Source organism: Taudactylus pleione, unplaced genomic scaffold, assembly GCF_031769625.1.
Source record: "Taudactylus pleione unplaced genomic scaffold, aTauple2 ptg001431l, whole genome shotgun sequence".
Taxonomy (NCBI): Eukaryota; Metazoa; Chordata; class Amphibia; order Anura; family Myobatrachidae; genus Taudactylus; species Taudactylus pleione.
Genome location: NW_028285830.1, coordinates 1,027,071 through 1,054,707, shown reverse-complemented (window position 1 = coordinate 1,054,707; position 27,637 = coordinate 1,027,071). Strand labels below are relative to the sequence as shown.

The following is a 27,637-nucleotide window of genomic DNA, read 5'->3' as shown; positions in this document are numbered from 1 at the left end:
TGGTAAGGATCCATTACGTTACCGCAGCTCCGATACGTCTTCTCCAGCCGTGAAGAGGGAAATACGGACAAAAGAGAGAACAATTATTATTATTATTAGTATTATAATTTACTTCTAATAATGTATATTTATCACTGCTGGGCACAGAGCAGGACCCTTCTTCCCCGTGTGTCACCAAGGAAGCTACAGAGACGGCAGCAGGAATGGGCCCAGCGCACGTCCTGAGAAGCCTGCGCACGCCCTGTTCTGCGTTGTCCTCCGTCATTTTCCTAATACGTACAGCAGACCCCCACATGCCAAGTACCTGCCTTCATTTTACTGCAGGTTTGCAGGTTGCACAATGTTAGTAAATAGCACTAATGGCCTGATTCAAAGTCGCTCGCTATGCGATATTCGCGTACGCTGATGATGCTTTCTCTTATGCGCCTGGGTCACACCGCGCATGCGTCCCAGTTTTGTTCATACAGAGTCGCTTCTCATATTTAGACGGTGACTGTGAGGTGATGGGGGTGGGTAACAAGACGCTCGGAGATGTTGCGTCTTATGGGAGTGTCGCGGTGTCTCGCTGAAAGCTGTCACATACCAAAAAGCCGAACCGACGGACAAACTACCTGCCGTAGCGCTGGTGCAAGTTTTGATGGTGTCTATAGACGCTGGTAGTGGGCGTCTCAGTCCTGGCACATTCGGATGTATGAATGTATACCAGGGAAGTATTTTGTAGTGGCATTAGCATAAAGACAGGACTGCGGCGAGGGACGTAGCAGCAATAGACGCGTCCCACTCACAATCAGCAATAAGTGTCGTTTTCATGGCAAAGTGCACGACCTGCCTCCTCCTCCTGTGTAGCGTTGCGCTGGGCGGGAACTGCAGTGCGCAAGACTTTAGTCATGTGATGGAATGACATCGGCTGCGCCAGTATTCCCCAAACCCAGGCCTCATGGCCCGCTCACAGTGCAGGCATTAGGGATATCCCAGGTGAGTGACTGAGGTTATAATTAGCCACCTGTGCTCATGCATGAATATCCTTACCAGAGCCGTAACAAGCCCCGCCCACCGAGCACGCAGCAAGGGCCGGGGGAGGTGGTGGTTCTGTGAGACGACACAGGTCGCCCATAGCGCCCATGTCTAGTAACGGGACTGCGAGGAGGCCATAAGGACAGAGGGCCTGATTCAGACCCGCTCGCTAGATGCGGCCGCTTGCTCCCAGCGTATGGAAATTCAGCTAAGTGATGTCAAGGCAGCCGCTCGCTCGGCAAGGCATAAGCACGCCCACTATGTCTTGGCGAGCGATCACTTTGTGTTTATAGACGCCCACCAGCCTGTCTTTAGCCGCCCACTTGCGTACGTCATCTCCAGGAAGTATATACAACCATCGGTACATCGGTAACCATCGGATCTGACCGCAGCGCTTGCGGTTGTCTGTACTCTACCGCAAGCACTTCAGTGTACAAATCAACCACGTGACGTGTACTTTGACGCTGCCGGTTAATTATACAAGCCCCAGAAACGGCGTGGAAACACTCAGGCACGCCTGCGTCCGCAACTCCAGTCCCCCGTTACTACAGCCCTGCCCCTGTTACCACCCACAAACGGCCTCTCCTGTCACTCACTCCACTGGGCTGTCTTTGCAGGGCAATCGAGCGCATTCCGACCGCTCGTACTAGTTTGCGCACGCGCGCTATGAACTACACGCATGCGCACATTGGCAAACATCGCCAGCAACAAGCAATCGCTTGCTAGCGAGCAGGTCTGAATCAGGTCCAGAGTTTGGGCTATATGACAGTGTGTCTGGCTGTATATTAGGTTCTCCTTTGTGGCTGGAGAATAATGACGTTACAATGCAAACCTACAGCAGCTTTCAGATAAGAGGCAATGCGCCACAAATACGTCCTACGCTGCTACGTGCCATTTATACACCTTTGTTTCTGTGCTGTTCGGAGCACTTATACGCCCAATTCCCATCCAACTCAGCATCTGACTGTTTACGCCCAATTTAGAGGGAGAATAAGCCCCATGCTTAAACTAAAGCAGATTTCTTAATATTTTATTTTTCCTGTAAAGAACAGTGAAATCTGTGGACACTGGGCCTGAATCAGACCCGGTCGCTGTGCGCTCACAACCAGGTCGATAGTGGGCCAGTGCGCATGCGCGAGACCCGGATAGCGATAGGCAATGCGTCAATCCGGGTCTCGCAACAAAGGGGGCTAGCTGTCGATGTTGAGTGTGGGGGTGGCAGCCCAGACGGAGGCGTCCCCATGAGAACGCCTCCGTCTGGGGCCGGCCCCACTGACATCATGAGTGATGTCTGCGGGAGAGATTTCGGCTCTGTTAGAGCCGAAATCTCTCTGGGGCTTGAGGCTACAAGACCCTACCACAAGGGTCTCGTCGCAAGCCCGATGGTCGCGATGGTCTTGACCATCACGACCATCATCCTGGCCGCTCGCATTAGCTGTGGGAGGCCACTCCATAAAAAAAAAAAAGACGCCCTGATTCAGAGCGAGCGCTAATGCAATGGCAGCTGCGATTTCTTTTTTCATGGAACGCAGCCGCGAAAATATGCTAATGCCTGCAAAAGTGCAGCCGCCATAATGACGCCCACTGCTGCCTTCTCACATGAGTACGACGTTACTTTACTGCGTAATCATCGTTACCATCGATGCACATCGGCCAGTCATGCAGCATGTACACCATGTCTCACCTGCCGCAGACACCGCGAGGTCTCCCCGCACACAGTGGGCTCAGCTGCATATGCAATCGCAGTGGCTAATTTATGCACAACCAAGCAACGGCGTTCAAACAGGCACTCCCCCTGTCACCACCCCCCAACGCTCATAGACTGTCACTCATAGTGCGATCGCAGCACATTCACGAAGTGCGGCTTATACGCATGCGCATTGACTAACAATCGCTTGATCTGCGTACGAAGCTGCATTAGCGATCGCCGCTGGATCAGGCCCTCGCTCTTCAGAGACCAACGTAAAATTCAGCATAGTTTATTTAGGAATGTTTTCCATAAAGACTGTTTAGGAAAAGGGATAATCGTTTACGTATCAAACGTATGACCCAAACTATCTGGCCTCCTGCGCCGGTGATCTGGTGGCCGGAGGGATTCTGGGCGTTCTTTTGCCACGGGGATGTGACTTGGCGGCACACTGTAAAATAACGTGGGATTGTGAAATAGAAGAGGAAGCCATGAACCTTCTCTGTCAGTGAATAGGTTTCCCGAGCTCGGCAGGTTATGCTGGAACGCGGAGGAAATCGCTTCAGCCAATATGTAATCAGTCACCATTGTGACTGTGTTCTTACAGTGCAGCTGTGTATCTACACCCAGTGACGTGGTCAATGACGCTGCTGTATTAATTATGCACACCCATAAAACGCCCGTTTTGACCTTTAAGCACGCCTGCGTTCGGATCTCCACTCCCCGTTTTCAAGCACCTTCCCCTGTTACCACCCACATACGCCTCATTCTGTCACTCAAAATAGCAGGCATTCGCTATTTAGCGAACAAACGATTTTCGGCCGCACTGACTGGTTCGCGCATGCGTATTACGATCCGTACACAGCGGAATCACTGAGAGACACATAATGATGTAATTAGTGGCAAAGTGCGCCGCGCTGCAGGAGAGGAGGTGCTAACGCGACATCTCCAGCCATCTTGTAGGGTCTAAGAATGTATACGCACTTACCGCTAAATAGTGTGATGCTCACAGTGTAATCTTCCCCATGTGTTATATATGAACTAGCACAAGATTACGGGGGGGCGGAGGCCCAGAAATGTAATGGCCATCTGCGGAAATAATAGAGGCCATCCTGGATCGCAATGTGATAGCAGCCACTTACCGAGGCCATTTCCGTGGCATTTCTGGGCCCCTCCCCCATACCTGTAATGTTCTGATGAATTCCTTGGTATTTCCGGGTTTCTCTTGTGGAGCGATGATATAATGAAGTCACTGGATTTAGGCCCTGATTCAGAGCCGGACGCAAGTGGCTGCTCGTTCGCTCCGAGCGATGTTTGCCCAACTGCGCATGCGTACGGATCGTTATACGCATGCGCAAACCACTCAGTGCGGCCAAAATTCATGTGTTCGCAAAATAGCGAATGCCTGATAATTTGAGTGACAGGAGGAGGCGTATGTGGGTGGTAACAGGGGAAGGTGCTTGAAAACAGGGAGTGGAGATCCGATCGCAGGCGTGCTTAAAGGTCAAAACGGGCGTTTTATGGGTGTGCATAATTAATACAGCAGCGTCATTGACCACGTCAGTGGTTTATTTTATAGTCAGAACTGCTCACAAGATTGTGGTAGCAAAAACCAACCACAAGAATAGCGAGCTGTTCATACGCTGGTCGATGTACTCGATTAATCTAATAAATAGCGGACATGACGTATGGTGCGAGCGGCCAGGGGGCGTATTTTTCCAAAAAACGAACGCAAGTTTTGTTCGCTCGTTCAGACCTAGAGGCGTGAACAGACCGCAAACAGCGAACGGTTCATTTGAATAGCCACCCCTTGTTTTAGAACGAACGACCGCAAATAGCGAGTGGCTCTGAATGAGGGCCTTAGTCTATGGTGTCTCAGGTGTGTGTGTGACTGTGGCAGGGACATAGGGGCTTATTGATTACGTTTCATGTTTTGCTCTGCGCATGCTGAGTACTGCGCGGTGTGCGCGCACTTATTTGCGACTTCTCACCAGTTACGATCATGTCTGGAGGCTTCTGTCCTAATGAGCGGCACGGGATGGGGGCGGTCTGTGGTACGCAATGTACAGTAAGAGTGTGCTCGCACAAATGCGCCCGGAACCGATGGACTTAGCAAGTTGCCTGCGATTGTCCTCGTGTGTACACACCCTGCGCACTGACTGGTGCTACCTTCGTCTCCCAGGCGCAGAATAACCTACTGCGAGCGTTTATTTTCTTCTTGCTATAGGAGAGGTTTTTAGCATTTAACACGTAGCCATGAATGTGAATCATTTGTTACAGATAAAGGAAATGATGTGAGATGTGAGCGCATGTCGGTTATAAGGGTCTGTGCCGTCTTCCTGTCATAAAGTCACGTTTATACCCCGGCAGGGAGGGTCGCACTCTGGTGGCGGCTGCAGTTCAGCACTTGGTGAAAATACGCTTTGCCTTTAGGTGTAACACTCGTCTGTTTTGCAGCTCACCCACCATCGGCTTTATATTATATAATCCTATTATATAAACTGCCCACCAGCCTCCTCACCGGTGTACAGGGCAATATTCCTAATCATTTATAACTGATCCATGCTGAAAAAATATTTAGGGAATAAATAGTTTTAGTAGTGATTTCCTCTGTTCACACCGTCCTGAGATTACCACGGTCAGGGGCGGCATTTCCATTACTTATACATAGATGGCGGCCTTTGGCATCAATGGTTATAGGGCACCTGGACTGCGTAAGTGGCATACTATAAGTCCTCCAGTGTTTATTGCCCCCACGTGGAGCAGCAGCCGCTGACATGAAGGATAAGCAGCCTGTCGCTTCCATGTGGTACTGCTGGGCCTCCATGTTACTCTGTGAGTCTGGCGCTTAGTTATGATGTCACAGCCAAGCCAGTGGTAACCCCCTTAATATACAGGACGAAGCGAAAAAGCCCCATCAGCAAAAATAAAAAATGAATTTTTAGAAGTAAGCGCCATCTTATTACAGGACTGTGGAATATATTGTCCCAGAGTAAAAAACTGTCTGATAATAATAATAATAATTGAACTGTTTGTACAACCAATAACCATATCATTTATTGGGAAGTGAGAAATGCTGGAGCCAGTGTCACATTAGCTCGGAGATCAGCTACCAGAGGTCGGGTGTAATAAATGGGGTTTTGGCAAATATACTCCGATACGGATTACCTGTGATTTTACCGTGAGATTTATAGCAATGATTTGGGGGTTTTGCCTGTAATAAGAATGTGCTCTTTAATTCCCTCTGCAAGATCAATGAAATTGTGACACCTTGGCCACATCGCACCCTGTTACATATGTCCGCAAGCGTCATCCATAGCCTGGAAATAAAAAGATGAGACAAAATGGAGTCTGGCGACCAGAACACCGTTGTGCTCATTGGAACCAAACATATTATTTTTTTTATTGCAATTTTTTTTACCTCAAATTGAGGGCACAACAAGGGTGGATATATGGCCGGGTTGGGGTATACAGGGCATGACCTTTGTGTGGGTCATGTTACATTACACGGCAGATGAGCTATACATTGGGATTATTGTAATGTACTAAATGTCATGGCAGGAGCTATGGGCCTCATTCACAGATGTACGCAAACACAATGGTCTTCATACATCTCCAATGGTGAAAGAACTGCGCAGGACTCATACTGCACATATCTCGTTCTGCGAGATCGCTCGCAGTGCCCCCCAAGCCGCAGCATGATTGACATGTTGGGGGGCATTTTATGAAATGAGGGCATCTTGCCCCCATTTTGTAGGCGTACTGTGGCCAGGGTCTGTGTCTTCTGACGGCGATTTCCTGGCCCCGGCAACTTGAAAACACCGCCCGTCCTGCGTTACCCAAGACTCAGATGTACGATGTTTCTGCAGATTATCCCATCCTACATCCTCTGTCGCAGCAGCGGATCACAGAAGCCGGCAGGAGGCGCCTATTTACACAAGACACCTCCTGCGGCATTAGCATACGTATGCACAGTCGCTGCGTTCAAAGGTGCACCTGCTGTGTGTACTGCGTCCATTTCTGAATGAGGCCCAATGTACGGTATTACTATTCCTAGAAGATAGAGGGGAGCATTTGTGGATTATAAGGGGTTACGTTTGGCAGGTGAGCGACGCGTACGGTACATTTCATCGCTGTTGTCATCGTTAGTAGCTGTTTTGTGGAGCTGCTGATGAACCTGTTGGGAGTGCATCGGCCGGGCTAATTATTTTACCATATTATGAAAGACGCAGCAGCCCCGGGTCTTGTGCCTATTGGTGATTATCGTCGTGCCTATTGGTGATTATCATCGTGCCTATTGGTGATTATCATCGTGCCTATTGGTGATTATCATCGTGCCTATTGGTGATTATCGTCGTGCTTTGCAAATAAGAATTTTATTGGTGTTGCATTTGTTCCAGCAATATTACAAGTGATACAAGTTTCTACCCCATCTGTGTCACCCCTGTTTGTTTGCCCATCCCCTTTAGAATGTAAGCTCTCACGAGCAGGGCCCTCTTTCCTCTTGTGCTTATCCTTTCTTTACTTATATTATCTGCTCTATACTCAAAAGCACCTAACCCGTGACTTTTGCCATCCTGCTTCTGTTGCAGCAGTGTTTATATACCATGTACTTGTCTTGTAGTGTCTTAAACTGTATGACACTGTTTTCTTGTTCTGCTCAACTGTTTATGTACTATGTTTGTGCACTATGTAAGGCGCTGCGGAACCCTTGTGGCGCCATATAAATAAAGGATAATAATAATACTAATAATACATTGGGAATGGATGATCCCTATCATTAAGCCATTTGCTGTAGTGACCACATATATATATATTGTGTTTTTTAGCTGTATTTTGTCACATGCAGCATTATCAGGCAGCTGTATTTTGTCACATGCAGCATTATCAGGTAGCTGTATTTTGTCACATGCAGCATTATCAGGCAGCTGTATTTTGTCACGTGCAGCATTATCAGGCAGCTGTATTTTGTCACGTGCAGCATTATCAGGCAGCTGTATTTTGTCACGTGCAGCATTATCAGGTAGCTGTATTTTGTCACGTGCAGCATTATCAGGTAGCTGTATTTTGTCACGTGCAGCATTATCAGGTAGCTGTGTTTTGTCACATGCAGCATTATCAGGTAGCTGTATTTTGTCACATGCAGCATTATAAGGTAGCTGTGTTTTGTCACATGCAGCATTATCAGGTAGCTGTGTGTAAATAAATTCCTTCCCCGCTATTTCCTCTTCATTATCTTCAATTTTTAAGAAGAACTCTTTATACACAGTATATACAGTAGATGTATCCTGCATTTGGCACCTGGAGAGGGGAGAAGGGCATTGTACCAGTGCCTTATAGAACATATAGTTATCTTTATGATATGATATAGATGTCTATAAGGCACCGTTAGAACGCCCTTCTCCAGGTGCCAGATTGCGTAAGAATTTGTGCCTATGAGATATTACATGCAGGATACACTACGTAGAATTGCAGTAATTCTACTATGCGCAAGGTACATGATAATAGGATTAAGATCTCCAAAATCTTCAATAATATTACAGGTGACTGTCAGAACGGGATGCAGTCAGGATACCGGCAGGCGCTATTACGCCCGCCGTTATCCCGACACTTACATCCCAACATGGGACTAAAGATAGGCGTCGAAATCCCCACGGAATCCCGACACCCGGCATACCGAACGAAGGTATGCCGGTATCTTAGCGTCTAGGGTGTAGGTTTAGGGACCCCCGGGGGGGACTTAGGAGCTCATTCAGACCCACTCGCAAGATGCGTTTGCTCGCAGGCAAAAAGGGGCCGAATTTTTTAATTAAGCGCTTGCACTGCATCGCGTAAGTACGCCCTCTATGTCTCAGCGAGTTACGGCAATGAGCGCTCGCTAGTTTTTAAAGACGCCCCTTTCCACTCGCAACACCCGTCATCTCCGGGAATTGTAGGATTAATCGGTAACATCGAGAGCCATCGGAGCTGCTCGCAGCCCTTGAGGTTGCCTTTCCCTGCCGCAAGCACTGCGATCAGTGCTGGCTGAAATACATGCAGGTGACGTGTACAATTACGCTACTTTGCTAATTATGCACGCCCTTTAAACTGCGTTTTGGCGGCCTGACACGCCTGCGTTCGCACATCCACTCCCCCATTCACAAGCACCTTCCCCTGTTACCACCCACAAACGGCGCTATGTGTCACTCAGAGCAGCGACCTGATAGTGGCTTACGAGCTACCAAATACAGATCGCAAAGACTGGCATGCGCACGCGCACTGCGAATTATACGCATGCGCAGGTGGGCGAAAAATGCTGAGAGCGAGCGTAACTTAGCGACCGGGTCTGAATCATGTCCTAAGAGTTAGGCATCCCCCAGGTGGGTTAGGGTAGGGGAAGGGGGGGTTAGGCTGAAGCCCCATTAGGGGGGGGTTAGGGTTAGGCACAGGTCAGCACATCCCTGTCCCCAACCACATAACTGACCCTAAGGGTGACAGGTCAGCACATCCACCACATAACAGACCCTAAGGATGACAGGTCAGCACATCCCTGTCCCCACCACATAACTGACCCTAAGGATGACAGGTCAGCACATCCCTGTCCCCACCACATAACTGACCCTAAGGATGACAGGTCAGCACATCCCTGTCCCCACCACATAACTGACCCTAAGGATGACAGGTCAGCACATCCCTGTCCCTCACCACATAACTGACCCTAAGGATGACAGGTCAGCACATCCCTGTCCCTATCACATAACTGACCCTAAGGGTGACAGGTCAGCACATCCACCACATAACAGACCCTAAGGGTGACAGGTCAGCACATCCCTGTCCTCACCACATAACTGACCCTAAGGATGACAGGTCAGCACATCCCTGTCCTCACCACATAACTGACCCTAAGGATGACAGGTCAGCACATCCCCGTCCTCCTCCATATAACTGACCCTAAGGGTGACAGGTCAGCACATCCCTGTCCTCACCACATAACTGACCCTAAGGATGACAGAAAAGCTGATACTGATTGAACAAAGTCGTTCCTCTCTATAATGTACATTATGCTGCTTCCTAGTCACAAAATGGCGCCGTGCGCTGGAGATGAAGGCAGCTTCCATCATTAGAATTCCCCATTTTGCGATGCACAGGTTACTAGGTCCGTCTCCAATGCATGTTCCATGTAACTGAATATAACTGAATACCCCGATGGCCGTCCGGGATATAGTATACGCCATGGCCCACAGTTAGGGGTCACGTGTCAGTTTAGTTGACATGTAATATGGGGAACAGCAGGTGGTCAGAGGTGCAGACAACATATCAGAAAACAAAGCGGTCCTGTGCGCGGTACATTGGGGGCATTGTTCCGTCTGCGCTGCCAGCATTCCTTTGTCAGTTCTATAACAAACTGTTAGTTCTGTGATAGTAAAAGTTAAGAACAATGTATCACATTCTGTCCCGCTGCCAGGGGGATGTCTGCATTGGGCATGTGCCATGGAAGTAGCAGCGTCCTCTGGCCTGGTTGCCTGTATACTGGCCTGTGCCACAATGTGCTCTTATGGTTCTGACGCTGGGATTGTGCCCATGTCCCTTGTCCCCCCGCTCTGCTCGCTGTCATTATATCAGCACCTTGCAGGCTACTATCACCTCTTACCCAATACTTTCCAGTCCTGTGATTACCCGACTTAGTGCAAACTCCAACTGTTTCTACACAACACTACCACCATGCAGTCCTTCAGCCGTGCCTAGCCGACCTGCGCAGAGTCCTTCAGCCGTGCCTAGCCGACCTGCGCAGAGTCCTTCAGCCGTGCCTAGCCGACCTGCGCAGAGTCCTTCAGCCGTGCCTAGCCGACCTGCGCAGAGTCCTTCAGCCGTGCCTAGCCGACCTGCGCAGAGTCCTTCAGCCGTGCCTAGCCGACCTGCGCAGAGTCCTTCAGCCGTGCCTAGCCGACCTGCGCAGAGTCCTTCAGCCGTGCCTAGCCGAACTGCGCAGAGTCCTTCAGCCGTGCCTAGCCGACCTGCGCAGAGTCCTTCAGCCGTGCCTAGCCGACCTGCGCAGAGTCCTTCAGCCGTGCCTAGCCGACCTGCGCAGAGTCCTTCAGCCGTGCCTAGCCGACCTGCGCAGAGTCCTTCAGCCGTGCCTAGCCGACCTGCGCAGAGTCCTTCAGCCGTGCCTAGCCGACCTGCGCAGAGTCCTTCAGCCGTGCCTAGCCGACCTGCGCAGAGTCCTTCAGCCGTGCCTAGCCGACCTGCGCAGAGTCCTTCAGCCGTGCCTAGCCGACCTGCGCAGAGTCCTTCAGCCGTGCCTAGCCGACCTGCGCAGAGTCCTTCAGCCGTGCCTAGCCGACCTGCGCAGAGTCCTTCAGCCGTGCCTAGCCGACCTGCGCAGAGTCCTTCAGCCGTGCCTAGCCGACCTGCGCAGAGTCCTTCAGCCGTGCCTAGCCGACCTGCGCAGAGTCCTTCAGCCGTGCCTAGCCGACCTGCGCAGAGTCCTTCAGCCGTGCCTAGCCGACCTGCGCAGAGTCCTTCAGCCGTGCCTAGCCGACCTGCGCAGAGTCCTTCAGCCGTGCCTAGCCGACCTGCGCAGAGTCCTTCAGCCGTGCCTAGCCGACCTGCGCAGAGTCCTTCAGCCGTGCCTAGCCGACCTGCGCAGAGTCCTTCAGCCGTGCCTAGCCGACCTGCGCAGAGTCCTTCAGCCGTGCCTAGCCGACCTGCGCAGAGTCCTTCAGCCGTGCCTAGCCGACCTGCGCAGAGTCCTTCAGCCGTGCCTAGCCGACCTGCGCAGAGTCCTTCAGCCGTGCCTAGCCGACCTGCGCAGAGTCCTTCAGCCGTGCCTAGCCGACCTGCGCAGAGTCCTTCAGCCGTGCCTAGCCGACCTGCGCAGAGTCCTTCAGCCGTGCCTAGCCGACCTGCGCAGAGTCCTTCAGCCGTGCCTAGCCGACCTGCGCAGAGTCCTTCAGCCGTGCCTAGCCGACCTGCGCAGAGTCCTTCAGCCGTGCCTAGCCGACCTGCGCAGAGTCCTTCAGCCGTGCCTAGCCGACCTGCGCAGAGTCCTTCAGCCGTGCCTAGCCGAGTTGCGCAGAGTCCTTCAGCCGTGCCTAGCCGACCTGCGCAGAGTCCTTCAGCCGTGCCTAGCCGACCTGCGCAGAGTCCTTCAGCCGTGCCTAGCCGACCTGCGCAGAGTCCTTCAGCCGTGCCTAGCCGACCTGCGCAGAGTCCTTCAGCCGTGCCTAGCCGACCTGCGCAGAGTCCTTCAGCCGTGCCTAGCCGACCTGCGCAGAGTCCTTCAGCCGTGCCTAGCCGACCTGCGCAGAGTCCTTCAGCCGTGCCTAGCCGACCTGCGCAGAGTCCTTCAGCCGTGCCTAGCCGACCTGCGCAGAGTCCTTCAGCCGTGCCTAGCCGACCTGCGCAGAGTCCTTCAGCCGTGCCTAGCCGACCTGCGCAGAGTCCTTCAGCCGTGCCTAGCCGACCTGCGCAGAGTCCTTCAGCCGTGCCTAGCCGACCTGCGCAGAGTCCTTCAGCCGTGCCTAGCCGACCTGCGCAGAGTCCTTCAGCCGTGCCTAGCCGACCTGCGCAGAGTCCTTCAGCCGTGCCTAGCCGACCTGCGCAGAGTCCTTCAGCCGTGCCTAGCCGACCTGCGCAGAGTCCTTCAGCCGTGCCTAGCCGACCTGCGCAGAGTCCTTCAGCCGTGCCTAGCCGACCTGCGCAGAGTCCTTCAGCCGTGCCTAGCCGACCTGCGCAGAGTCCTTCAGCCGTGCCTAGCCGACCTGCGCAGAGTCCTTCAGCCGTGCCTAGCCGACCTGCGCAGAGTCCTTCAGCCGTGCCTAGCCGACCTGCGCAGAGTCCTTCAGCCGTGCCTAGCCGACCTGCGCAGAGTCCTTCAGCCGTGCCTAGCCGACCTGCGCAGAGTCCTTCAGCCGTGCCTAGCCGACCTGCGCAGAGTCCTTCAGCCGTGCCTAGCCGACCTGCGCAGAGTCCTTCAGCCGTGCCTAGCCGACCTGCGCAGAGTCCTTCAGCCGTGCCTAGCCGACCTGCGCAGAGTCCTTCAGCCGTGCCTAGCCGACCTGCGCAGAGTCCTTCAGCCGTGCCTAGCCGACCTGCGCAGAGTCCTTCAGCCGTGCCTAGCCGACCTGCGCAGAGTCCTTCAGCCGTGCCTAGCCGACCTGCGCAGAGTCCTTCAGCCGTGCCTAGCCGACCTGCGCAGAGTCCTTCAGCCGTGCCTAGCCGACCTGCGCAGAGTCCTTCAGCCGTGCCTAGCCGACCTGCGCAGAGTCCTTCAGCCGTGCCTAGCCGACCTGCGCAGAGTCCGTCAGCCGTGCCTAGCCGACCTGCGCAGAGTCCGTCAGCCGTGCCTAGCCGACCTGCGCAGAGTCCGTCAGCCGTGCCTAGCCGACCTGCGCAGAGTCCGTCAGCCGTGCCTAGCCGACCTGCGCAGAGTCCGTCAGCCGTGCCTAGCCGGCCTGCGCAGAGTCCGTCAGCCGTGCCTAGCCGGCCTGCGCAGAGTCCTTCAGCCGTGCCTAGCCGGCCTGCGCAGAGTCCGTCAGCCGTGCCTAGCCGGCCTGCGCAGAGTCCTTCAGCCGTGCCTACCCGGCCTGCGCAGAGTCCTTCAGCCGTGCCTAGCCGACCTGCGCAGAGTCCTTCAGCCGTGCCTACCCGGCCTGCGCAGAGTCCGTCAGCCGTGCCTAGCCGGCCTGCGCAGAGTCCGTCAGCCGTGCCTAGCCGACCTGCGCAGAGTCCTTCAGCCGTGCCTAGCCGACCTGCGCAGAGTCCTTCAGCCGTGCCTAGCCGACCTGCGCAGAGTCCTTCAGCCGTGCCTAGCCGACCTGCGCAGAGTCCTTCAGCCGTGCCTAGCCGACCTGCGCAGAGTCCTTCAGCCGTGCCTAGCCGACCTGCGCAGAGTCCTTCAGCCGTGCCTAGCCGACCTGCGCAGAGTCCTTCAGCCGTGCCTAGCCGACCTGCGCAGAGTCCTTCAGCCGTGCCTAGCCGACCTGCGCAGAGTCCTTCAGCCGTGCCTAGCCGACCTGCGCAGAGTCCTTCAGCCGTGCCTAGCCGACCTGCGCAGAGTCCTTCAGCCGTGCCTAGCCGACCTGCGCAGAGTCCTTCAGCCGTGCCTAGCCGACCTGCGCAGAGTCCTTCAGCCGTGCCTAGCCGACCTGCGCAGAGTCCTTCAGCCGTGCCTAGCCGACCTGCGCAGAGTCCTTCAGCCGTGCCTAGCCGACCTGCGCAGAGTCCTTCAGCCGTGCCTAGCCGACCTGCGCAGAGTCCTTCAGCCGTGCCTAGCCGACCTGCGCAGAGTCCTTCAGCCGTGCCTAGCCGACCTGCGCAGAGTCCTTCAGCCGTGCCTAGCCGACCTGCGCAGAGTCCTTCAGCCGTGCCTAGCCGACCTGCGCAGAGTCCTTCAGCCGTGCCTAGCCGACCTGCGCAGAGTCCTTCAGCCGTGCCTACCTGACCTGCGCAGAGTCCTTCAGCTGTGCCTACCCGACCTCCGCACAGCGATTCATTTGTATCTACTTAATCGTTCCACAGTTCTTCAGCTGTATCCAACCAACCTCCACACAGCAAACTATTATCTCTTCGCTTTGGAAGGAGTTCTCTGTATAAGGAAGGACGGGCACTTATACCAATATGACAAGCTGTCTGCATGTTGCGCTATGTGTTCTTTTAAGCATTTTATGAATCAGGCCCAAAATGTGCGTCGCTGAACATAAACAAAACCCCCTGTAACAATAGAGATGATTGCTCATACACCTGTCTATGTGGCGCCACTTAGAAGTATTTAATTTACTAATAGTGCACTAAGGGCCTGATACAGAGATGGGGGCAATGCCGATGTGCCGATGTTTACACAGTTGAGCAATTATTGGTGATTCGCGATGCGTCAAGTTAAATTTTTCATTGACGCTGGCAGTGAGGACTTATTCGCAAAGTGATGAACTGTTTGTGGGCGGCAATGGGGGAGGTGACTCAAACGGAGGCGTGTCTCAACCTGCGACTCCCGTACACAGTAAAAATGGCTCCGACATGTCAGTTCTGGCGGCCATTCTGCACGACCATATGGTTACTCAGCCGCTGCGGTGGCATTCGCGCACATCTCTGACTCAGAAGCTAATAATACTGTGTTGCTAATACTGTGCCTCTAATACTAATACTGTGCCTCTAATACTGTGCTTCTAATACTAATACTGTGCCTCTAACACTGTGCCACTAATACTGTGCCACTAATACTAACACTGTGCCTCTAACACTGTGCCACTAATACTGTGCCACTAATACTGTGCCTCTAATACTAATATTGTGCCTCTAATACGAATACTGTGCCACTAATACTGTGCCTCTAATACTGTGCCTCTAATACTAATACTGTGCCTCTAATACTAATACTGTGCCACTAATACTGTGCCTCTAATACTAATACTGTGCCACTAATACTGTGCCTCTAATACTAATACTGTGCCACTAATACTAATACTGTGCCTCTAATACTGTGCCTCTAATACTAATACTGTGCCACTAATATTGTGCCTCTAATACTAATACTGTGCCTCTAATACTGTGCCTCTAATACTGTGCTGCTAATACTGTGCCACTAATATTGTGCCTCTAATACTAATACTGTGCCGCTAACACTGTGCTGCTAATACTATGCCTCTAATACTAATACTGTGCCTCTAATACCAATACTGTGCCTCTAATACTGTGCCACTAATACTGTGCCTCTAATACTAATACTGTGCCGCTAATACTGTGCCTCTAATACTAATACTGTGCCTCTAATACTGTGCCTCTAATACTAATATTGTGCTTCTAATACTGTGCCTCTAATACTAATACTGTGCCTCTAATACTAATACTGTGCCTCTAACACTGTGCCACTAATACTGTGCCACTAATACTAACACTGTGCCACTAATACTGTGCCACTAATACTGTGCCTCTAATACTAATACTGTGCCGCTAATACTGTGCCTCTAATACTAATACTGTGCCTCTAATGCTGTGCCTCTAATACTAAAACTGTGCCGCTAATACTGTGCTGCTAATACTGTGCCTCTAATACTAATACTGTGCCGCTAATACTAATACTGTGCTACTAATACTAATACTGTGCTCTAATACTGCTAATACTGTGCTGCTAATACTAATACTGTGCTACTAATACTAATACTGCGCCGCTAATACAGTGCCTCTAATACAAATACTGTGCCGCTAATACTAATACTGTGCTGCTAATACTGTGCCTCTAATACTAATACTGTGCCTGTAATACTGTGCCGCTAATACTGCGCCGCTGCTACAATGCTTCTAATACTGTGCCACTAATACTGTGCCACTAATACTAATGCTGTGCTGCTATTACTGTGCTGCTAATACTGTACTAATACTGTGCCTCTAATACTATACTAATAATATGCTTCTGATACTGTGCTTCTAATACTAATACTGTGCTGCTAATACTAATACTGTGTAATACTAATTGCCTGTAATACTGTGCTGCTAATACTGTGCCTCTAATACTAAGCCTCTAATACTTTGCCGCTAATACTGTGCCGCTACTACAATGCTTCTAATACTGTGCCACTAATACTAATACTGTGCCTGTAATACTGTGCTTCTAATACTGTGCCACTAATACTGTGCCTCTAATGCTAATTCTGTGCCTCTAATACTGTGCCGCAAATACTAATACTGTGCTGCTATTACTGTGCTGCTAATACTGTGCCTCTAATAATATGCTTCTAATACTGTGCCGCTAATACTATACTAATATGCTTTTAATACTGTGCCACTAATACTGTGCCGCTGCTCCTGTGCCTCTAATGCTAATACTGTGCCTCTAATACTGTGCCTCTAATACTATACTAATAATATGCTTCTAATACTGTGCCGCTAATACTGTGCTTCTAATAATGTGCTACTAATACTGTGCTTCTAATACTATGCCACTAATACTGTGCCTCTAATACTATACTAATACTGTGCTACTAATACTGTGCCGCTAATACTGTGCCACTAATACTAATACTGTGCTTCTAATACTGTGCCACTAATACTGCTAATACTGTGCTACTAATAGTAATACTGTGCTACTAATACTGCTAATACTGTGCTACTAATACTAATACTGTGCTACTAATACTGTGCTTCTAATACTGTGCCACTAATACTACTAATACTGTGCTGCAAATACTAATACTGTGCTACTAATAGTAATACTGTGCTACTAATACTGTGCTACTAATACTAATACTGTGCTTCTAATACTGTGCCACTAATACTGCTAATACTGTGCTGCAAATACTAATACTGTGCTACTAATAGTAATACTGTGCTTCTAATACTGTGCCACTAATACTGCTAATACTGTGCTGCAAATACTAATACTGTGCTACTAATACTAATACTGTGCTTCTAATACTGTGCTACTAATACTAATACTGTGCCGCTAATACTGTGCCACTAATACTAATACTGTGCTTCTAATACTGTGCTACTAATACTAATACTGTGCCGCTAATACTGTGCCACTAATACTAATACTGTGCTTCTAATACTGTGCCACTAATACTGCTAATACTGTGCTACTAATAGTAATACTGTGCTTCTAATACTAATACTGTGCTACTAATACTAATACTGTGCTTCTAATACTGTGCCACTAATACTGTGCCACTAATACCGCTAATACTGTGCTGCAAATACTAATACTGTGCTACTAATAGTAATGCTGTGCTACTAATACTGCTAATACTGTGCTACTAATACTGTGCTACTAATACTAATACTGTGCTTCTAATACTGTGCCACTAATACTGCTAATACTGTGCTGCATATACTAATACTGTGTTGCATATACTAATACTGTGCTACTAATACTGTGCTACTAATACTGTGCCGCTAATACTGTGCCACTAATACTAATACTGTGCTTCTAATACTGTGCCACTAATACTGCTAATACTGTGCTACTAATAGTAATACTGTGCTACTAATACTGCTAATACTGTGCTACTAATACTAATACTGTGCTACTTATACTAATACTGTATTTCTAATACTGTGCCACTAATACTTCTAATACTGTGCTGCAAATACTAATACTGTGCTACTAATAGTAATACTGTGTCACTAATACTGTGCCACTAATACTGTGCCACTAATACTACTAATACTGTGCTACTAATAGTAATACTGTGCTACTAATAGTAATACTGTGCTACTAATACTGCTAATACTGTGCTACTAATACTAATACTGTGCTTCTAATACTAATACTGTGCTTCTAATACTGTGCCACTAATACTGCTAATACTGTGCTACTAATACTAATACTGTGCTACTACTAATACTGTGCTACTAATACTAATACTGTGCTACTAATACTAATACTGTGCTACTAATACTGTGCTACTAATACTGTGCTTCTAATACTGTGCTACTAATACTAATACTGTGCTACTAATACTGTGCTACTAATACTAATACTGTGCCACTAATACTGTGCGTTTCACAAAACGGGGGCGTGTCGCCGGGGCAGATTTCCTGGCCTCGGCAGACGCATTTCGGCCTCCATTCTGAGTAAGCTTAGGCCAATGGTAATCCGATGCTACATCTTGGGACCGGTAATGCCAGCATTGATATGTGACCCTGATAGTGCATGGGAACTGTTATACGTCACACGTCTCACAGCTTATCCAGGATTCATCCCTCGCTGCCACCCAGTGGATCGTTTGTAAACTGCTCCAATGATGCAACAGTACAGCTGTGTGTCAGCTGTGTGTCAGCATAGAGCAGTGTGTCAGCATAGAGCTGTGTTTCAGCAGTGTGTCAGCATAGAGCAGTGTGTCAGCATAGAGCTGTGTTTCAGCTGTGTGTCAGCATAGAGCAGTGTGGCAGCATAGAGCTGTGTTTCAGCTGTGTGTCAGCATAGAGCTCTGTGTCAGTTGTGTCAGCATAGCCCTGTGTGTCAGCATAGAGCTGTGTGTTAGCCGTGTGTCAGCAATAGAGCTGTGTCAGCTGTGTGTCAGCATAGAGCTGTGTTTCAGCTGTGTGTCAGCATAGAGCTGTGTTTCAGCTGTGTGTCAGCATAGAGCTGTGTGTCAGGCTTTATACAGCTCAGCTTTGAGATTCTTGCGTAGTTTAACGCAAATCCATTTTCAGCGCATATTTTGGGTGTTTCCAGTCTTCTCATGCTCAGGAACAGAGGGCCTGATTCAGACCCGCTCGCGAGCGCTGAGCGCTCGCAAGCGGGTCGATGGTGCCCTAGTGCGCATGCGCACAACGGAGGGAGCTCCGTCGTGCGCATGCGCGAGACCCGGGGAGCGACGGGGAAGCCGTCGCTCCAGGTCTCGCACCAAAGGGGACCTTTGGTGCGATGGCAGTCTTGACCATCGCGACCATCATCATGGACGCTTGCATAAGCTGTGTGTGGTAACCCACAGCTATGCGAGCGTCCAAGAGGCCGCTCCAAGTTTAGGTAGGAGGGCCCTGATTCAGAGCGAGCGCTCTGGTCAGAGCGTCCGGCTCTGAATCAGGCCCAGAGCGTATACAGCTGAATTACACGCAAACCGAAGACGTCTATACTTGTGACTAAAGGGGCATACCTGGGCTGTACTGGGCCTTCTCTTGCAGGCAAAGGTCAGTGGGGGGGGGGCTTTGGATTGCGGGTGGTGCTGTAGAATTATACTGACGCATTGTTGGGCCTGTTTTTCAATGTATCTTTTGCACACAGTACGGTTGGTGTCAGTCTGGCCGCAGAGCCGCGCACAACACTACATACGGGCAAATACATGCATATAGGTGAATATAGGTCATTTGTTTTCCTGCGCAATTGTGGCCGACTTGCATTCTGCATCTTCTTATACTACAGCTCATGTTGCAGAGTAGGATGAGCCCCTGACCAAGCGCCTGCACCGCCGTCGTCTGCTGTAATTTGCTGCTGTTCTATGGAGTGTAAGCTCTTTGTAATTCGCTACATAAGATTGTCTCAGTAGTTAGGTGTCGCCTATTGACACTCCGCGGACGCATAAGTTAATTTGAGGTTTGGAACGTGGCATGACAGACCCCAGAGGCCACTCTTGCGCTCTAGTCCCAGCCAGGAGCGGAATTTACATTATTTCAAGACTTTATGTGGATTTTTGGGACATTATATTATATGTTTGCAGTACTAATCGGCTAAGGCCATGTGAACAGAGATGAAATAAGGGCATACAGAATATAATGGGAGCATAATAAATATATCTGACCTCTTTGGATTGTGTTACAGTAAGTTGTGTTACCCAGCGTAAAGCATGGACAGCATCAGACTGTCATTTATCAGCTGGGAGAGTAATTATATCCGTGCCTGCTCCGTGTCTCCTCCCCCTCATTTGCATAATATGCCAGTGGCATTCGATAACAATGGATGCAATATGTGACTCCCCAGAGGTTGCAGAAGATGCCTAACATGCTAATGATAGATTATTGCTATTCAGCATGCAGAACTACACCTCCCAGCATGCCCTGCCACTGATTTGGGCCACTTGTTGAATACCCCTGTGATAGATGATATAGATGGTAGGAGATTCCCCGTATATCATAGCTCTTATCTATATGACGCCACAAGGGCTCTGCAGCGCCTTATATAGTATCTACAGCCATGGCCAAAAGGTTTGAGAATGACACAAGTGTTGGTTGTCACAAAGTCTGCTGCTTCAGGTTTTATGATGGCAATTTGCAAATAATCCAGAATGTCATGAAGAGTAATCAGATGAATTGCAATTAATTACAAAGTCTCTCTTTGCCATGACAATGAACTTAGGGCCTGAGCGCTCACAACCGAGTCGATGGTGGCCCACAGCGCATGCGCACGACGGAGCTGGCTCCGTCGTGCATGCGTGAGACCCGGCTAGTGACGGGCAATCCGTCGCTCCGGGTCTTGCACCAAAGGGGGCGAGCTGTCGATGTTGAGTGACAGCTCGCCCCCTTTGGTGGGCGGGCAGGGGGGGTGGCTGCCCAAACGGAGGCGTTCCCATGAGAACGCCTGCCATTTGGGGGCGGCCCCACTGACATCACGAGTGATGTCAGTGGAGAGATTCCGGCTCTGTTAGAGCCGAAATCTCTCTGGGGCTTGCGGCCACGAGACCCTACCACAAGGGTCTCGTCACAAGCCCGATAGTCACGATGGTCTTGACCATCGCGACCATCATCATGGCCACTCGCAATAGCTGTGGATGGTCACCCACAGCTATGCGAGCGGCCAAGAGGCCGATCCAAAAAAAAGAAAAGCCCGGCCCTGATTCAGAGCGAGTGGCTCTGAATCAGGCCCATAATCCCATAAACAACATTTTCCACTGCATTTCAGCCCTGCCACAAAAGAACCAGCTGACATCATGTCAGTGATTCGAGAGTGTTGGCGAGGACAAGGCTGGCGATCACTCTGTCATGCTGATTGAATTAGAATAACAGACTAGAAGCTTTAAAAGGAGGATGGAGCTTGAAATCATTGTTCTTCCTCTGTTAACCATGGTTACCTGCAAGGAAACACGTGCAGTCATCAGTCATCATTGCTTTGCACAAAAAGGACTTCACAGGCAAGGATATTGCTGCTAGCAAGGTTGTATTTAAATCAACCATTTATTGGATCTTCAAGAACTTCAAGGAGAGAGGTTCAATAGTTGTGAAGAAGGCTTCAGGGCGCCCAAGAACGTCCAGCAAGCGCCAGGACCGTCTCCTAAAGTTGATTCAGCTTCTGGGAGGGCATGCATGGGCGTAGTTATTCCCCATCTGTGATACCAGCGTCCTGGCCTGTGGCTGGGAGGGCATGGGCGTAGTTATTCCTCATCTGTGATACCAGCGTCCTGGCCTGTGGCTGGGAGGGCATGCATGGGCGTAGTTATTCCCCATCTGTGATACCAGCGTCCTGGCCTGTGGCTGGGAGGGCATGCATGGGCGTAGTTATTCCCCATCTGTGATACCAGCGTCCTGGCCTGTGGCTGGGAGGGCATGCATGGGCGTAGTTATTCCCCATCTGTGATACCAGCGTCCTGGCCTGTGGCTGGGAGGGCATGCATGGGCGTAGTTATTCCCCATCTGTGATACCAGCATCCTGGCCTGTGGCTGGGAGGGCATGCATGGGCGTAGTTATTCCCTATCTGTGATACCAGCGTCCTGGCCTGTGGCTGGGAGGGCATGGGCGTAGTTATTCCCCATCTGTGATACCAGCGTCCTGGCCTGTGGCTGGGAGGGCATGCATGGGCGTAGTTATTCCCCATCTGTGATACCAGCGTCCTGGCCAGTGGCTGGGAGGGCATGCATGGGCGTAGTTATTCCCCATCTGTGATACCAGCGTCCTGGCCAGTGGCTGGGAGGGCATGGGCGTAGTTATTCCCCATCTGTGATACCAGCATCCTGGCCTGTGGCTGGGAGGGCATGCATGGGCGTAGTTATTCCCCATCTGTGATACCAGCGTCCTGGCCTGTGGCTGGGAGGGCATGCATGGGCGTAGTTATTCCCCATCTGTGATACCAGCGTCCTGACCTGTGGCTGGGAGGGCATGCATGGGCGTAGTTATTCCCCATCTGTGATACCAGCATCCTGGCCTGTGGCTGGGAGGGCATGCATGGGCGTAGTTATTCCCCATCTGTGATACCAGCGTCCTGGCCTGTGGCTGGGAGGGCATGCATGGGCGTAGTTATTCCCTATCTGTGATACCAGCGTCCTGGCCTGTGGCTGGGAGGGCATGCATGGGCGTAGTTATTCCCCATCTGTGATACCAGCATCCTGGCCTGTGGCTGGGAGGGCATGCATGGGCGTAGTTATTCCCCATCTGTGATACCAGCGTCCTGGCCTGTGGCTGGGAGGGCATGCATGGGCGTAGTTATTCCCCATCTGTGATAGCAGCGTCCTGGCCTGTGGCTGGGAGGGCATGCATGGGCGTAGTTATTCCCCATCTGTGATACCAGCGTCCTGGCCTGTGGCTGGGAGGGCATGCATGGGCGTAGTTATTCCCCATCTGTGATACCAGCGTCCTGGCCTGTGGCTGGGAGGGCATGCATGGGCGTAGTTATTCCCCATCTGTGATACCAGAGTCCTGGCCAGTGGCTGGGAGGGCATGCATGGGCGTAGTTATTCCCCATCTGTGATACCAGCGTCCTGGCCAGTGGCTGGGAGGGCATGCATGGGCGTAGTTATTCCCCTTCTGTGATACCAGCGTCCTGGCCTGTGGCTGGGAGGGCATGCATGGGCGTAGTTATTCCCCATCTGTGATACCAGCGTCCTGGCCTGTGGCTGGGAGGGCATGCATGGGCGTAGTTATTCCCCATCTGTGATACCAGAGTCCTGGCCAGTGGCTGGGAGGGCATGCATGGGCGTAGTTATTCCCCATCTGTGATGCCAGCGTCCTGACCTGTGGCTGGGAGGGCATGCATGGGCGTAGTTATTCCCCATCTGTGATACCAGCATCCTGGCCTGTGGCTGGGAGGGCATGCATGGGCGTAGTTATTCCCCATCTGTGATACCAGCGTCCTGGCCTGTGGCTGGGAGGGCATGCATGGGCGTAGTTATTCCCTATCTGTGATACCAGCGTCCTGGCCTGTGGCTGGGAGGGCATGCATGGGCGTAGTTATTCCCCATCTGTGATACCAGCATCCTGGCCTGTGGCTGGGAGGGCATGCATGGGCGTAGTTATTCCCCATCTGTGATACCAGCGTCCTGGCCTGTGGCTGGGAGGGCATGCATGGGCGTAGTTATTCCCCATCTGTGATAGCAGCGTCCTGGCCTGTGGCTGGGAGGGCATGCATGGGCGTAGTTATTCCCCATCTGTGATACCAGCGTCCTGGCCTGTGGCTGGGAGAGCATGCATGGGCGTAGTTATTCCCCATCTGTGATACCAGCGTCCTGGCCTGTGGCTGGGAGGGCATGCATGGGCGTAGTTATTCCCCATCTGTGATACCAGAGTCCTGGCCAGTGGCTGGGAGGGCATGCATGGGCGTAGTTATTCCCCATCTGTGATACCAGCGTCCTGGCCAGTGGCTGGGAGGGCATGCATGGGCGTAGTTATTCCCCTTCTGTGATACCAGCGTCCTGGCCTGTGGCTGGGAGGGCATGCATGGGCGTAGTTATTCCCCATCTGTGATACCAGCGTCCTGGCCTGTGGCTGGGAGGGCATGCATGGGCGTAGTTATTCCCCATCTGTGATACCAGAGTCCTGGCCAGTGGCTGGGAGGGCATGCATGGGCGTAGTTATTCCCCATCTGTGATGCCACAAGGCGTTAAACGAGCTGAGATTGTTGAGTTTTCCCCCATTTTTAAAAAAAAACAACCAAATTCCGATTTAAAGTAACGTTCTCTTGAAAACTGTCCAAAATAACCGTCTGGAAGGTATTTCTGTCCTGTCCTCTGACTGGAAATGAGTTCCTGCCAGATAGTTGTTCTGTGAGGCCGCACTTGTCCGGTAATTGGCTGTGTGAGACAAGCGACGGCCTTTTCCCATTTATTTTAATTTTTTTTACTTTAAAGAGCGAGTGGCAAACACGGGGAATCCAAGATAAATATTGGGAGGACAAATTGCCTTTCATTCCACCCCTTTCCCCCACCCCCTATCTGCTAAAGCAAAATGGCTGAGATGACTGGGCCTAGTGTACATCTGAGCTGCTCCTGTCTGTGGCTTCCTTGGCTAGGAGTGAGCAGAACGCACTGTGTAACAATCCTGACGGCCTCTGTGCTGCTCCCATGCCGGCCCGTACATTCCACGATGCTTCCCAGGTCACCGGCTACCTCCCTATAAAGCCCTTTCATGGCCCGTGCGTTTGTGCATCACACGGAGCGTTGATGGATGATTGAGCGCGACGTGTGGCAACTCTGTGTGGGCTGGAGACGCAGGGCGTTACAGGTGGGATGAGGATGATGTTTCAGGGGGGGCTCTGCTTACAATGCGGCCTTTTGTGTATGTGAATTCTTCCCATCGCGTCACAAAGGCCGTTGGTCCGGGCAGTACTAGATTTCACTTGTGATACGTTACGTAAAGTGCTGTTTTTATTTGACTGTGCAGATATCTAGCTGATCTATATCTGCTTATTATTAGGGCGTTACATAACGTGACTCTTCCACGCTGCCTCGCCTGGGCGGATTGTACAGATTATATGTAAATGTCAGCCGTAGTAAGCGATCTGTTACTATGGATGTTCCCGCGGTGTGTCACCCTGCCTTGTGCCACCCTGCCTTGTGCCCACGTTAAGGTGAAGTTAGCGCTGTGACCTGAGCTGTTAATGGTTTAGAGCAGGGGTTCCCAACCACCGTCCTCAAGGCACACTAACAGTCCAGGTTTTAAGGATAACCATCCTTGAGCATTAATTAGTACCTGTTATTTTGATTTAATCATCTGGATATCACGAAAACCTGGACTGTTAGTGTGCCTTGAGGACCGAGGTTGGGAAACACTGGTTTAGACAAACGCCGTAAACAAATCTTCTGTTCATGGTGCTGGGTAGGAGCGACCCGTTACTGTGTTAGTCTTACCGATCTGACTGACTGATCAGGAATGCCCGATAGTCCAGTCAGCAAATGGCATTGCGTGTGGTCAGTGCCCTCCAGATGCTCAGCTATTTGCACTGAGAAGTCGGATTGGGCCTTGCGTGAACGCCAAGCTGGTAAAGGAACCCGATGCCTGGGAAGAAGCTTCATCCAGCATGTGATATTCACATGTGGTATTAATGTGTCTCGTGATTCTGTGAGGAGAGGCCGCAACTACAGCACCCAGCATGCACTGCCAGACTGCATGGTTTATAATTAATCAAAATGTCTAAAGTCGCATGTAATTTATGTCTTTATATGTTAATGTTTCTATACCGCTGACACCACTATTAATATCGATGGCTTAGCCATTGTAAGAACTTGTAAATTCTCCAGGAACTCTGTATACACAATGGGTGATCTGGAAAATGAGGCGCGCTAGTGCGCCTACCTACCCTACCCAACACCTCCATCAGCCTGTGCGACCCCTGCTATCTCGCCATGTGAATCTAAAGCTGGGTACACACCTAAGCGATATATCTGCAAAAAATGGTCGTCCATACACACTGACCAACCATCATCTGCATGTTGCAGCCGGTGCGGGTCGGGGGCGTGTCTGTCCCCCTCCCCGCGACTGCCGCGGCGTGTGTGCGGGCGGACTGCAGACCGATATGTGCAGCACAGCCTATCCAATATGTCTGTGAACGACGTCGTTCACAGACATATCGCGGGTACACACTGGCCGATGTGTGCCTGATCAATTGATTGGCCAATATATCTGTCAGTGTGTACCCAGCATTCGTGTCAATGGCAGAACTGTTGGTGCACTTGTGCATAATGAGACGCACTGCGCGGTCCAAAGCTGAGTTTGCACTGCACAGCGGAAGTTTTGCGCTTGGTAAATGACCCCTTGTTCTCTTTCCGTCTGTCCTGTTTATTTCAATCCGACATCGTTATCGTTACTCTGTAGTTGTAGAATGGCAGAGTTATATTTGCAGAGATCTGGAACATTCTGTTCCCTAATGGCGTGCAGTTTATGATAGCAGTACCACAGCCGAAGTATGTGAACACAAGGAATGTACCACGCTGCCCAAATAACACGTAAAGGGTGATTTTTTTCCTTTTCTTCCTCTGCAGTGATTCTATAAAATAAAATACAAATCTAGCCCACAGCATTCTTGCTGTATGATTAATCTAAACAAAACTATCTTGACCCCCCAGAGAACATAATCCATATAAACCAAACGTTTGCACGAATCAGACACATCACTCGGCTCTTGTTCAGATAGAACCAAGATATAAATCTGTTGGTAGAGAGTTGTGACACCTACAGATGTGTCCTCATACACCCAACCTCGAGACGCCTGGCACAAGAAGGCCGCGCCGAGAATCTTTCAACCAAAAATGCGTCTAAAGGCCCCCATACGTCAGCAATCGATTGTGGCAATTCTGCAATTTGCAATCGATTGTGTATAAAAATCTGCAATGTACTATATGGGCTTTACAGATCGCAGATTGCAACCAAAAAGTGATTGGAATTGTTAAATCAGATTGTCCAACATATCAATTGGGGCTGTAGATTGCTAGTGTATGGACATGATCAGCAGATTTGCAGACCGTTACTAGTAAAGGCCCCATACATCAGAGATTGATTGCAGCAATCGTGCAATTTGCAATCAATTGTGTATAAAAGTCTTTCCCTTTTTCAATCGATAGTGGCAATTCTGCAATCTGCAATCGATTGAAAAAGATTAAGATTTTATACACAATCAATCTCTGATGTATGGGGGCCTTTAGTGATTTGCAGATCGATAGCAGCAAACACAGATCTGCCAATCTTGAACGGCCCCATCATTTCAAGGCTCCCATACATCAGAGATTGATTGCAGCAATCGTGCAATTTGCAAAAGATTGTGTATAAAAATGTTCCCTTTTTTAATCGATTGCAGAATTGCCACTATCGATTGAAAAAGGGAAAGATTTTTATACACAATCGATTGCAAATTGCACAATTGGTGCAATCAATCTCTGATGTATGGGGGCCTTTAGAAAGATCTGTAATGTATGGGCACAGATTGCTAGATTGGGAAATCTTAAGATCGAGCAATAAATCTTCAAATTGTTCAATTGTGGTTTTCATATTGCTGATGTATAGGGGCCTTTAAGGCCCCCATACAACAGAGATTGATTGCAGCAATCGTGCAATTTGCAATCGATTGTGTATAAAAATCTTTCCCTTTTTCAATCGATTGCAGAATTGCACAATCTCAATCAATCTCTGATGCATGGGGGCCTTACATCGCAATGTGAAATGACAAAAACATGTCATTAGACTGAACTGAGTAATGTAATATGTGACACCTGTATATCTGTGTGCTCCTGAGTCTGTATATAGGAGACTGCGCTGTGTAATGTGATATGTGACACCTGTATATCTGTGTGCTCCTGAGTCTATATATGGGAGACTGCGCT

The 27,637-nt window shown here is 50.4% G+C and overlaps 1 protein-coding gene across 1 annotated transcript in view; it reads left to right on the top strand.

Moving 5' to 3' along the window:
• DDAH1 (dimethylarginine dimethylaminohydrolase 1) overlaps positions 1-27,637 on the top strand; it is a 187,022-nt gene that overhangs the window by 4,685 nt on the left and 154,700 nt on the right. The window lies entirely within an intron of this gene.